Source organism: Coturnix japonica, chromosome 5 (genome assembly GCF_054131305.1).
Source record: "Coturnix japonica strain WE chromosome 5, WE-NBRP24, whole genome shotgun sequence".
In the NCBI taxonomy this organism is placed as follows: domain Eukaryota; kingdom Metazoa; phylum Chordata; class Aves; order Galliformes; family Phasianidae; genus Coturnix; species Coturnix japonica.
In genome coordinates, this window is record NC_140667.1 from 50,032,148 (window position 1) to 50,044,490 (window position 12,343).

General features: G+C 42.1%; 1 long non-coding RNA gene across 3 annotated transcripts in view; it reads right to left on the bottom strand.

The window, feature by feature from the left end:
- LOC107315377 (uncharacterized) overlaps positions 1–12,343 on the bottom strand; it is a 77,492-nt gene continuing 65,149 nt past the window's right edge. For all 3 annotated transcript variants that reach the window (XR_014946163.1, XR_014946164.1, XR_014946162.1), the window contains one exon: positions 1–12,343. This exon is cut by the window's right edge and continues 15,921 nt beyond it. This is a non-coding gene — a long non-coding RNA (uncharacterized LOC107315377).

Consider the following 12,343-nt stretch of genomic DNA (forward strand, 5'->3'; position numbering starts at 1 on the left):
GCAGAGCAGGGAGCTGTGAAACAGCAGCACAGCTGCACTAAACAAAGCAAAGGAGGTTTGAGGTTAAAACCACAGGTGAAGACAGGAAATGCTAAGTGCTTTCAGATGCTAATTGCAGTAGTGTCTGTGCCAATTCAAGCTGTTGTTGTCCTGCAGCTGCTTTTTGTCACCCTCCTGTTGGAGGCTGTGTCCCCCAATGTGTTCTTGATTTTGTTTTAGAGAAATCTGCTCATGGTTTTAGTCACAGAATCACAGAATGGCTGAAATTGGACCTCTTGGAGGTCATCTGGCCCAGTTTCTGTGGTCAAGCAAGGACACATAGGGACAAGGACACCTGATAGGACAAGAGGAGGCCTTGAGCAGTGGCAGGGGATGTTCAGGTTGGATATCAGAAAAAACTTCTCAGGTAGAGAGGTGAGGGACTGTCACAGGCTGTACAGGGAGGTGGGGAGTCACCATCCCTGGAGGTGTTCAAGAGCTGTGGAGATGTGGCACCAAGGGACGTGGTCAGTGAGCATGGTAAAGGTGGGTTAGGGTTGGACTGGATTATCTCAGTAGATTTGGTTTCAAACCTTAATGATTTTATGATGATTCTATGATTTATTTTATTTTAATAATTCCTAAGCCTATTTCAAAATAGATTAATGTAAGCTTCCTCTGAGAATGAGGTTTACCCATGCAACCCATCACTGTCCACTAATGAAGGTGGGGTAATTTCTCTGCCCTGTTCAAAAGTGCTGAAATAAATACAGTTTTGCATTTGCTCTCATTTTTGCCTCGAAAAGAAGAGCTTTTGTGGGAGGCCAGGGAAAGAGTGAAGTCGCTGTTATCTAAATAGTCCACGTTTGTGGTGAGAGACAGGATCCTTTGCAAACACTGATCTCTGGGACTGGCAAGCCAGAGTAGCTCCTAATCCAGCACTATCTTGTATGATCAGAGACAGATTTGTCAGCGTGTCCCTGTTTGCACACCGTCTCCAGAGGGATGATTCAGCCGGACTTTTACATTAAAAAGGACAAAATTCAGTTCAAACTTTGAGGCCTTTTTAATCCAATAAATGGCTGGATTTTTGTTGACCTTGGCATTTTGGTAATTTGTTTGATTTCTTCATGTTGTTTTAGTAGGAGAAAGAAACCTCTAACATTTTTAATTGACATTTTCTAAGTGAAAAAAACGATGGCTTTTCAGTTGAAATGACCTTCAGCTTAGAAATGTAAAAGAAAAACACTTCACAAATCCTCAAAAACAAACCAAAAAGGCAGGGAGTCCTGACTGCTTTCCTCCTACTCTTTCAGAGCTGCCTGAAAAGCAATAGGAAAAAAGAGGGGGAAAGAAAAAAAGAAAAGGTTGTTATTATGGCCACATTTCTTGCTGCTTACTCAAGCAAAATTCCTGCTAGTTCAAATCCCAAGGCCTCCTTTTAGCTTTCAGTCAGACAAAAAGGCATCCACTGGAGTTAATGAGAAAACATCCAAGGTATGAGTGAAAATTGAGAAAGGACTTCAGGATTTACGTTAATGACTTAAAAAGGCTGTATCCTGAGTAAGGAGGGATTTCTAATGAAATGTAAGCTCAAGATGCAGTAAATGCAATTTAGTTTGTTACATTCCTTTTCTCGGTCCTACTTTTTATAATGTTGTTGTTGAGCTTGGCAAACACAACTGGTCTCGAGGGGTGAGGAGGGAATAGCTATTCTCTAATACAGTCTTTCATTTTTGAGCCCTCAGTTCAAGCCCTTCAGGACACTAATTATCCAAAGCTGTTATCATCTGACAGCTGTCGGTGGCCTCTGTGAAGTGAGGTGGTGGAGACAGTAGTGCTCCCAGTAGGCAAGTGTCAGCACTGTGTAAACATGACCACCGTTTGCCTGGTAGTTTTGTTGGCAGCCTCAGAAAACCAGCTCAACCATTTATGGAAACAAACTTCTTTCTAGCAGGAAACACTTCTTTTCAGATCTAAGAGAAAGGGGTGAATCACTGATCAGTGATCATTCCAGTGATAGTGCTGGTAGGTCACTGAAGAGCACATCCCTCTGATGTTAACACTGCAGTACATCCTTAGTGATATTCATACTCCAGAGATGTCACTTGGACACACTTCAGGGACACTGATTGGTATAGCGTGGTAAGGTCCTGGCACAGCTGCCCAGAAAAGCTGTGGATGCCCAATCCCTGAAGGCACTTAATGCCAGGTTGGATGGGGCCCTGGGCAGCCTGATCTGGTTGGGGGCAACCAGTGCACAGCAAAAGGTTTGGAATGAGATAATCTTTAAGATCCCTTCCAATGTATGCCATTTTATGATTAGCTCTGTCTATGTACGTGGATGTAGATGGCTCCTGCTCCAGCTCAGCAAGAGCACAATGGTAGATGAAGCTGTTCAGCTTGCTCAGTCTCGTCCTGAGACTGAAGAGATCCCTGAAGAGAGGTTGGACATGGTGTTACCATCTTCTCTCCACCCAGGCAACTCTGAGACTTTTGGACACCCACAAGCAGGTAGAAAGAGATTTAATCCTACAGATACCCACTCAAAAAGATAATACTGACAGTTTGCCCATATAAAATAACTGAAAATTAGAGCTGGAATTAATTTAGGCTGTGAAAAACTTTTTGTCAATAGCCCCAGCATTAGGAAATGACCCTCTCTCAGTTGATGGATCGTTCAGACACTATAACAGTGTAGAGCATATGCAGCTAGTTAAATGACAGAAAATCAAGCAAGAGTGAAACAATGAATAATAATAAGTATGCTACTGCCTCCACTCCCTGTAACACCTCTCCCACTTAATTAGATAGAATTTCACTCCTCTGAATATGACAAACTGGGCAAAAATTCCTGGCATAAGTCAGTCATCCCACTAGCTGTGATGAGTAACCAAAGGAAATATAATTTACTTCATTTCTAGAACTTGCACTGCTGAAGTAATACTCAAGAAAGAGGGCAAGAAAAGAATATTGTGTAATACAGCATGATTTATATACATGTCTTGAGCAGATAATTCAGACTGAATGATGCTTAAAAAGCTATTATAGACTTGCTTCTAGCAAAGAAATAGCCTGTAACTGCCATTAAATGTCTGCCCAGGGCACTTCAGTGAGTTTGGGATTCTCTTTCTAGATTAGCCAGGGGAAATAGCTGAAGCCTTTGATAATGCAACCTTCTCTTTCTGATGGTGCTGGAACAACTGTATGCTGTTAGCATGAGGCTGCTGGAGATGATTGAAACATGTATTTTTAAACATGCAGTTGTTTAAAAATGATTAACTCTATTCCATGCTGCAATACTGGGAGATCTTCCATGAGGCCAATTGGCTGCCATATATTTTTTAGATCCGTGCCGAATCACAAGTAATGGACAAAGTCTTTCTGCCAGGGACTCTAGACCAGCCCATTTATAATGACAAGAAATGACTGGGATTTCTTCTTTCCAGTCAGAAAATGCTGATTCAGGGACACAAACTCTTTAGACAGGGAGATGCCTGTGAGCTGCAGGAGAGCCCCTGATCTTGCACAGAGACCCAAAAAGAGAAATGAGCACAAGGACAGGCACTTGCTGCTCCCACATCTGTGTGGCCATAGTACTCAGCCATCACAGCACCTGTTTGAGAAGGTATTTTTCACTCCATTTTGACCAGCTAAATCTTTCTGAAGGAGCAGACATCACTGCTAGCCATAAAGACTGATGGAGCACACAGTCCAACCTAACTGATGAAGGCCAAAATTACACTGCAGCACTGCGGTCCATCACAAACCTATCATGAATTTTATTTCTGCATAGGAAGAGAAAATACTGAAGTCCCCAGAAAAGTCCCATGGCGTGAGAACATCATTTTCCACTCAGCTCAGATAAGGATTTTTTAAAAGCCAGCTCTGTCCTTGTCAGACATGGGCACTGCAACAAGCACAAGATGTTCATTATTAACACCCCAAAGTACAAAAACTCAAGAGATGTAGTGGGGGGCTCTTGTCAGATATGAAAAACAGGATAGCACACAGAAATAGCCAAAGGAAACATCATATATTGGAACACTGGCATATAAAATGTATAGTGCAGGTGTTATTCAGAGACACCATTTAAAAAGGCCCTATAAAAGCTCAGGCACAATATTTTTTAACACCTGAAGAGTGGCATAGTCCATTTTCCCCTTCCAGTTTTAACACTTGGACTTAGCATAGGTAACATTTGGATGAGTAAAACTGGAAGGGAAACTCCAAGCTTGAAAATCCCAAGGTGCAGAAGAAGACATACATAGGATTTCTCAGGCATTTTTTCTTCCATCAGCTTGAGCTCATGCCAAGAAAAGAAAAATAATTGGGGGGAGAGAGGTAGGGAGGAAGGAAATTTCCAAAGCAAGGCAAAGGAACAGCTGTGTTTAACTGTTGGCTTCAGTCTCCAGCTCCATTTCCTCGCACATTTAAAGGAATATCTGTGTTTAGTCTAATGGAAAGCGTCTGTCTGAAGGTGCTCACTACTGCTATGAACATTTTCACAGACACTGTGCTCAGTCCCATCTGGCTGGGTTGTTGCTGATGTCATTCCACACAGTGCTGACCAAATCACTGTTAACAGTTGTTTCTTCTCTAGTAGATCTTCCTCCATTTCAAGGAAATGCAGGTCAGCAAATAGCAAATGCCTGCCATAGGCCGTGCTACAGAGCAGTTTTCCAGATTTATCCACCCCATCTGGAATGGAAGGCTTATTACCCTGATCTGGGGAAGCTGCCATCTATAGGCAGGGTCAGAGAAGGGTTAAGACCCACACGCCAAGGACATTCAGCTTTAAGCACTTTGCAGACAGATGACTTTGAGCTTAAGACTGAGTTTGCAGAAGCTGGTAGGGGTCAAGGAAGAGAGAAGAATAAGAAGTAGGAGGAGAATAGGGCTATAAAACTTTAAGGACACTGACAAAAACTTAGTCTTTCTCACTCTGTCACCAATAAATAAAATACTCTCTGGTCTCCCTCATGGGTTGCTTGTGTTCTGCTTCAATAAATAACTTGTAGCAAAGGTAGATACTTTTTATGCATCTTTCCTTCACCTTTTTGAAGGCATGGACTGCTGACAGCTGCCTGGGAGCAGACACCTACTACTGCTTCCACAATGCTGTTTAGTACACTGTATTTTGAATTTTGGGAGTTCCCAAGCTGCCTGGACCTGCCATTCACACAGCTGGACTGGTGCTCTGGGTACCAGGCTGCTGGCACAACCCAGGGGCTGGATGGTGTAAGGTGAACACCTGACAGCATTGGCTTTTGCACCAGTGTAGCCCTACAGAAGCCATTTGGCTTACAAATGCCATATAATGGTAGCCCTAAACTCAACATGGAGGGTGGGGGGGGAGCATGGGCCAGAGCTACTCCTCAACATGGCACTTGGACACTACACTGGCTTGTGGTTAAGGGAATCAGCAAAAGCAAGAAGAACCCCTTAGCTCAATAAAAGAAAAGAAAATAATAAAATAAAATAATAAAATTGAATGGAGAAAGCAGTGAATTACTGCCTGGCTCTTTAATTCCTTTCACAGCAATTTAGCCTGCTCTGGCTAAAAGTTTTTATAGAAAATGTCATCCATAAAGTCCACCATCTATGCTGGATGCACTGCACTCCACTGGAACAAGGCTGCAGTGGTGGCCCCCAGGGCCCTTCTGGGAAAAGGAGATGTGTATCTCAAAAGCTTAACCCCTAAAAGACATTTAAAAACAAACACAACCATCTGAAAGGCTTTCTGCCCACCCTGAAAGAGCACACAGCACCAAGCCCCAGCAGGTGAAGCAGAGGGGAGCAGGAGGTGCCTGCATCTTGCACTGTCCCTGACTCCACTGAAAAATCAGCCCTGCTGAGAAAGGCTCTTCCAGATCCTACTGAAGATCAAATCCTGCAAGGCTGTCGGCAGACAAGCATTGCATACCTCTGTGGAGGGGAATTTCTTCTCTGAATAAATGGCCGGAGGCTGCTGTTACTGCCCCAGGGTATTGCTAAATTCTGCACTGATGAAAAGATTCAGCAGGCTGACAACCAGGAAAAAAATGAGAGCTGCATACTTGGCAAGTCCACCTGAAGTTGGACGTTTTGAGATGACTTTATCCTCATATACTTATTATCAGCCGGTCTTTTATCTTTTGAAGCTCCTGAGCGATATTTGAGCTGTGTTTCTTACAAGGCCTGCTCCCCTTCTCACTGCATGTACTTTGTAGAAGTTTCTTCCAGTTGCTTTCGCTGTTGTTTTTACGCCCTTTTAACCTCTGGAAAAAAAAATAATCACTGCTATGAAAGGCAGTTGCTGAGACACCCTCAGCTGTTTTTATAAAATATGCTAATCTCTCCATCTACCACCTTGCCTTGTTTTTAATAGAGAAATCATCTTCCATTAATATTACATTAAAAACACTGTTTCGTTACATCAAGGGCTAAACTCTGCTTTCAGAAGCCTACACACAAAACTGCAGAAAGGAATGGCTTTTCCATACAGGAATCCAACGGCAACATCTGGTCCCAGATGTTTTATTTATTTGTAATTTAACATAGAATTATACAATATTCATCATTTTGCTGCTTTCCATTTCAATGTCTGTTATTTGTATGAGTTGAAGAGACTGCCTGAATGCATTTTTATTGCTCAAACAAGGAGAATTCAGTATGCTAAAGCAATTCCACATGTACTTTTGGAGGTTTGGAAGTCTTCACGAGGAACTGCACACTTTTAAACAACAAGAGATGCTGACATACCTTAACTCCATGGGAAAGCAATCATGAAAACACTTAAAATCTATACAAGAGCTGAGTTCCAGAAACCAACACATCTCACAAGCAATATCTCCTCGAGAGAGCATGCAGATGGTTTGTGGCACAGGCAGGTAAGAGGACAGGTCCCAGTGTAGCATCTTACAAAGTCTCTTCCCTTTGAGGATTCATCTGCCTCATCCCTGTGGCAGGGACCGGGCTGAATGTGAATCATAGAATCATTAAGGTTGGAAAGATCACAAAAATCATCTAGCCTAACCACAACCCAACCCCACCATGCCCACTGCCCACGTCTCTAAGTGCCACATCTCCATATTTCTTGAACACCTCCAGGGATGGTGACTCCACCACCTCCCTGGGCAGCTGTGCTACTGCATCACCACTCTTTCTGAGAATAAATTTTTACTAACATTCAACCTGAGCCTCACCTGGCACAGCCTAAGGCTAAAGGTCTGACCTGGGAGCAGTGTTTTAGCCTTTTGGAATTGCAGGAGTTTATAAGATCACTATAAAACAAGTAAAACCTTGATTTTGCTAATTTAATACAACTAAGGTTCCTCCACTCCCTCACCCCACTCAACTAAACTGAACCCCTCATGCCTGTAAAGATAATTCTCCCCATAAAAAAGAAATCATTGTTAATATTTGCGAATCTTATCACTGGAATGGAAATGGTGACCTGTGGGACTGTCCCACTTTTCAAGCAATTGAAGCATTAAGACATAATTTATGCACTTGAGAAGAAATTTCCATATCACAGAGGTTGCTTCATTCCTTGTTATGACTTATGAAGGGTGTTACTAGTAAGTGAAACCACAGAGGTCTGTATTACATAACAACTTGTTTTGACATGTGTAGTGCATCTTATTTATGCTGATAGTCCAAATGTTCTATTTTAATGCAACTAAACATTATTTCAAGGTTGTCCAGAGCAAAACCTAAAAGCTGAAGTAAGATTACAGGATCTTTGTTTCATTATGCATCAAAATCCCAGATAGCTGTGACACTTTAGACAAGTAGTGTGTGGCATGCCATGATTTTTATTTCTTTTTGTTGTTGTTGTTTTTCTGCTTTCTGTTTGTTGAATATTTACATGGAAGTTATGGGAGATAGTCCATCCGGGAAGGGAAGGAATGGACAGACCGAGGAAGGGAGAGAAGATGGGTAAAGGGGAGAGAGAAAGGGAAGGAAGGTAGGAAGTTAGGAATGGAGGAAAGTAGGAAGGAAGGAAGGAAAGAAGCAAGGAAAGAACTAGCTGAGGACTGCACCACTAGACCATCACTGCACCAATAATGTCCCACTATGAGTAACTTCTCTGAGATACTTCTCTGGGCCCTGCCCTGCCCTCACTCTCCATCACTTTCACACCAAGCAAGACTCCTCATCTCTCCTGTGCTCCTTGGCTCCACTCTAAGTTTCTGCAAGGGAATTAAACCTTTTCTCCCCAGAACAGCATTTTCTCTTCAGATCCTACAAGTCCCATGGCACCTTAGTGGGTGTATTACTTGCTCCATTGTTTCGCAGGTTTTGATGCCTGCTATTAGCCAATTAGTTGCATATTACTGTAAAACCATACTAAGCAAAACAGAAAAGCATGGATTCCTCTGAAATGCCTCCCTTCAACACGTTATACTCTTTGAAGCCTTATCTGACATTTACTGTTAGAACTCTGGATAGAATTATTACATACGTAGTTGTCTTTGCTACAGGCATGATCCAAGCCTACTCATAGGCAAGAGGTTATTCCACTGCCAAACAGTGCACTTTACAGACACGTGAGAGGGTTTACTTAATTAGGGTCTGTAATATATCCCACAAAGACAACAATCAAAATACCAGCTGGTAATCCCCTGCATAGTCACTTTTCCTATGAATCAAAAACAAATTATTCCTTTTTCTCCCTTGTAGAAGAGTGTTGCTGAAAACAAGCTACTAAATTTTGCTTTTAGGGCTCTCAAAAGCCTAAGTGAGATGTATTAGCTGTCTGAGGACAGAGAACTTTCTATTCTTGGTGGAATTCTTGTTGGTTTAATTGGGCTTTGTAGAAAAAATAATGTTATTTTAGAGGAACAATATAGAGTGTGGGTGTATTTTTATGCACTCAATTGCTGGTGTACTAAAAGTCTGCTGTAGAATTAACCTTACATGTATTTATTATTTTCTGTTATGTGTGTAAGCAGCATTTGTATATTTTAGAAACATACACAGTATTGCTGTTACACAGATGTAACAAGCCAACCAGAGTACCAGCATTTGTGCTGTTGTTGAAGCTTATAGTCTGGGTGGTTACAGGGAAGTTTTTAACATTTCTCAACAAGCCAGGCTTCAACTAAGTGCTCACTAAATGTCCCACATTCCCATTTGCAGACATCTTTCCAGCTCCAGGCTGCATGAAGCATTAGCAGCCCTCTGACTCTCACCCACCTGTAGGTGTACTTACATGTAGTCTCCATGAGAAGATACGTGATGCAGAACTGAAGGTAAACCTGGAGCTGGACTCAATGATCCTTATGGTCCCTTCCAACTCGGGTAGTTCTATGATTCTGTGAATTTGTATTTTCATCAGACATACCAGCACTGCATCTTCCATCTTCGTGACTCTGCGGTTTCAAGAGGGATCTATACCTCTTTTGAAACTATACAACTTACAAGCCTTTCAGTTATCTTGCCAGCTATTGTCTTTTTCTTACCAGAATAAGTAACTTCCACTTTATAACAAGCCAAATCCCCATTAAAAGCATGAACTGATCAATATGAAGTAATTTAAGGAAGCTATTGCGAGGAAGACATTATAAATTACACCTTTTACATTGGCTGAACAAAAGTTTCAATGGGCATCACAGTGAATGTCAGTTTTTTTCCCTCACTTTAGATGTAGAGGAAAGAAAAGAACAATCACACAGTGTTAAGAAAAGCAACCTGGCAAGGAATTATGGTATCTGTGCTCTTGTGTAACATCTAAGTGTTTTCAGCAGACTACAGTTGAACCTGCCCAAGGAAATCAGAGCTATGAGTATGGATTCCTCTGTCAGCATAAGCTTTTCATTCACACCTTACTACAGCTCTTGACAGCTGTGGCTTCCTTGTCAGATTAAATGTATCAGGCCTCTGCATCTAATTTCAAACCAAGTAAGAAAGAAAATCTTATTAAAAAATATGCAAAGGTGTGGGGAATCATAAACACAGACCAAGACAAGTAGTCATGTACTCTGGGAATGCAATAAATTCTTATGTCATATGTAGCTAGTAGTTTTCATGGTACTTATTTGTGGCAGCGCCTAATACGATCTCAGATTGTTCACTCTGCAAGACATTCAAACATGAAGCCTATGGGAGGATGCTGAAGATGTGGGGCTCCTCTTCTCAGCCTATGACAAAGGAATGATATCCCATCTAGCACCGGTAGACAATGACACCTCTCCCAGCCTTGCATGTCTGGCTCATGAAGCTGTGCAGTTGCCTTAACCAACTGCTGGATGGATGTGCTAAAAATCTTCAGAAAATGAAAAAAGTCTCCTAAAGGAGCAACTGAACAACATAATGAAAATATGACATCCAGGACTGATGGGACCTGTCTGTAGTAGAAATAACTTTCACTGACACATTAAGGACACAGAAGAATTTCCTGTGCTGAGTTCCTGTTACAGAAGGTGATGGGTGGAGGGTCTCACTGCTGCACAATGGCAGGTATGAGAGAGCTGTGCTAAAGAAGAGCCCAGATCTTTGTTGAAGGGAAGAAGCAGACAGCCTGCTGCAAACTGATCCTCTAGTGGTTAATGTTACTATAAAAGAAGCTCAGACAGAGCCTGCTGACAAGCATCGAATATTTTCATCCCCCAGAGAAGTTGGGAAATCTTTAGAAATGCTTTCTATCCCTGCCTATAGCCTGTCCTTATGAGTAGTTTTTCTGACACAGGCTGATCTCAGTGATTCCTCTCTTGAGAAATAAAAGCAGCCTGTATTATCCTGCTATCTGACTCAATGCAGGTGAAATTTCTAATGATTTCATTTGCAGGCATTCTATCCTGGTCTCTAATCTCAGCAGATCTCAAAGATAAGCAAAATCAAGGTAAAATCCAACCAATAAGTCTCCAAGGAAAATCTGAATGCTAAAAAGAGAGGCAGGATGACTCAGGGTTCTTTCCCAAGGGTTGCTTCAGAATCTGTTCTCCAAAGAGGTTACAGAGGGCACTGAACAGTAAAATATACTTTCAGATCAAGCAAGTTTCAGATCTAGCCATTTATAACCATTAGTAAGATTGTATTGTGGGTCAGAACCTATGAGTTACTGTCATGGCTAAGGATATTGAATTAGGTATTGAACAAACTTAAGACCAAAGACAATCTGTGGGTCACAGAAGGTTACAGATGATTTTATGAAGGGGGAAAAAAAAATAAAAAATGGAGCATTAGAAAAAAATCCATCTCCCCTTTCATCATCCTTTTTCTTACATCCAAAGAGGTCCATTTTGGTCTCAATTAAATCCTGCTTAATGGTGTCTCTTTTTTCAATGGCAAGGCCAAATTGCCTCTGCTAGCAAAGAATCATTTTTTGGCAAATGAATGGCAAATCTTGCTTTAGGATCTCTGCCTGGAGAGCACTTCTTCAAAATATTAGTGTAATTTGGTGCTGTCATTTCTAAAGCATCTCTTTAATGAGGGAGCTGTTTACCGGTGACTTAGGCGGGCGTTGCGATCTCAGAGATCATTTATATTTCACAACACTGTCAAATCCTGACAAGCTGCAGACTGCAACAGGATGGCTTCTGCTTTTTGATGCAATGTTTTTGGTAGTCTCCACTCACACATGAGCAGGCTTGCTGTTTGAACGTTGTCAAATGAGGGGCGAGGAGCTCCAGGAAGGTGGTAGGTTTCTACTCGGCCTGACACATTCAATTTACATCAGTTATGCTTGCAACGGGGTAAACATTTTTCTAAAAGAGAGTGTTAACAACACAGTGGTCATGTCAGCTCTTATTGATACGCTTTTGCCATTCTCATCAGTGGGATGGTGAATGACTTTCTGCTGTATATCCCCAGCTTGCAAGAGTGTGAGGCACGGACTCTGCATTTTTTAAGGGCCCAGTGGCACTGCAGCAGCATGGTGGCAGCTGAGGTGATAGGAGAGGACAGATTTTACAGCCCTGTGTGCTGTACAGCAGCTCATGGGGACATAAAGGCTCTGCTTTCATGCACGGCCGGTGCTGGCAGAAGGCCTGGGCTGTGCCCTTTCATTTCAGACAAAGGTTCTCACACTGTGGCCTTCAGTGCAGAGAAATCTTTTGTGATTGTGGAGCCGGCGGGAGAAGGAGCCTTCTGGTCCCGGAGATTATAAAGCAAACTTCTTCCTTCTGCACATGGGCCAGATGAAGAACTGGAGAAATAATGCCTTTTTTATCACAGTAATTACAGTCCCCATTGTTTTAATGACAGTGTTGTTGGGAAACAGGAATAGGCCGCAGTCCCAAGAAGTTGTTCCAGTGTACACAAATAAACGATTGATTATATTGTTGTCAGATTAGGCAGAACACTCGGCCTTTACTTATACAACCATTTTCACCCACAATCCTCTGTGCGTGTGTGTATTCGTTGTATTTAACCAGAT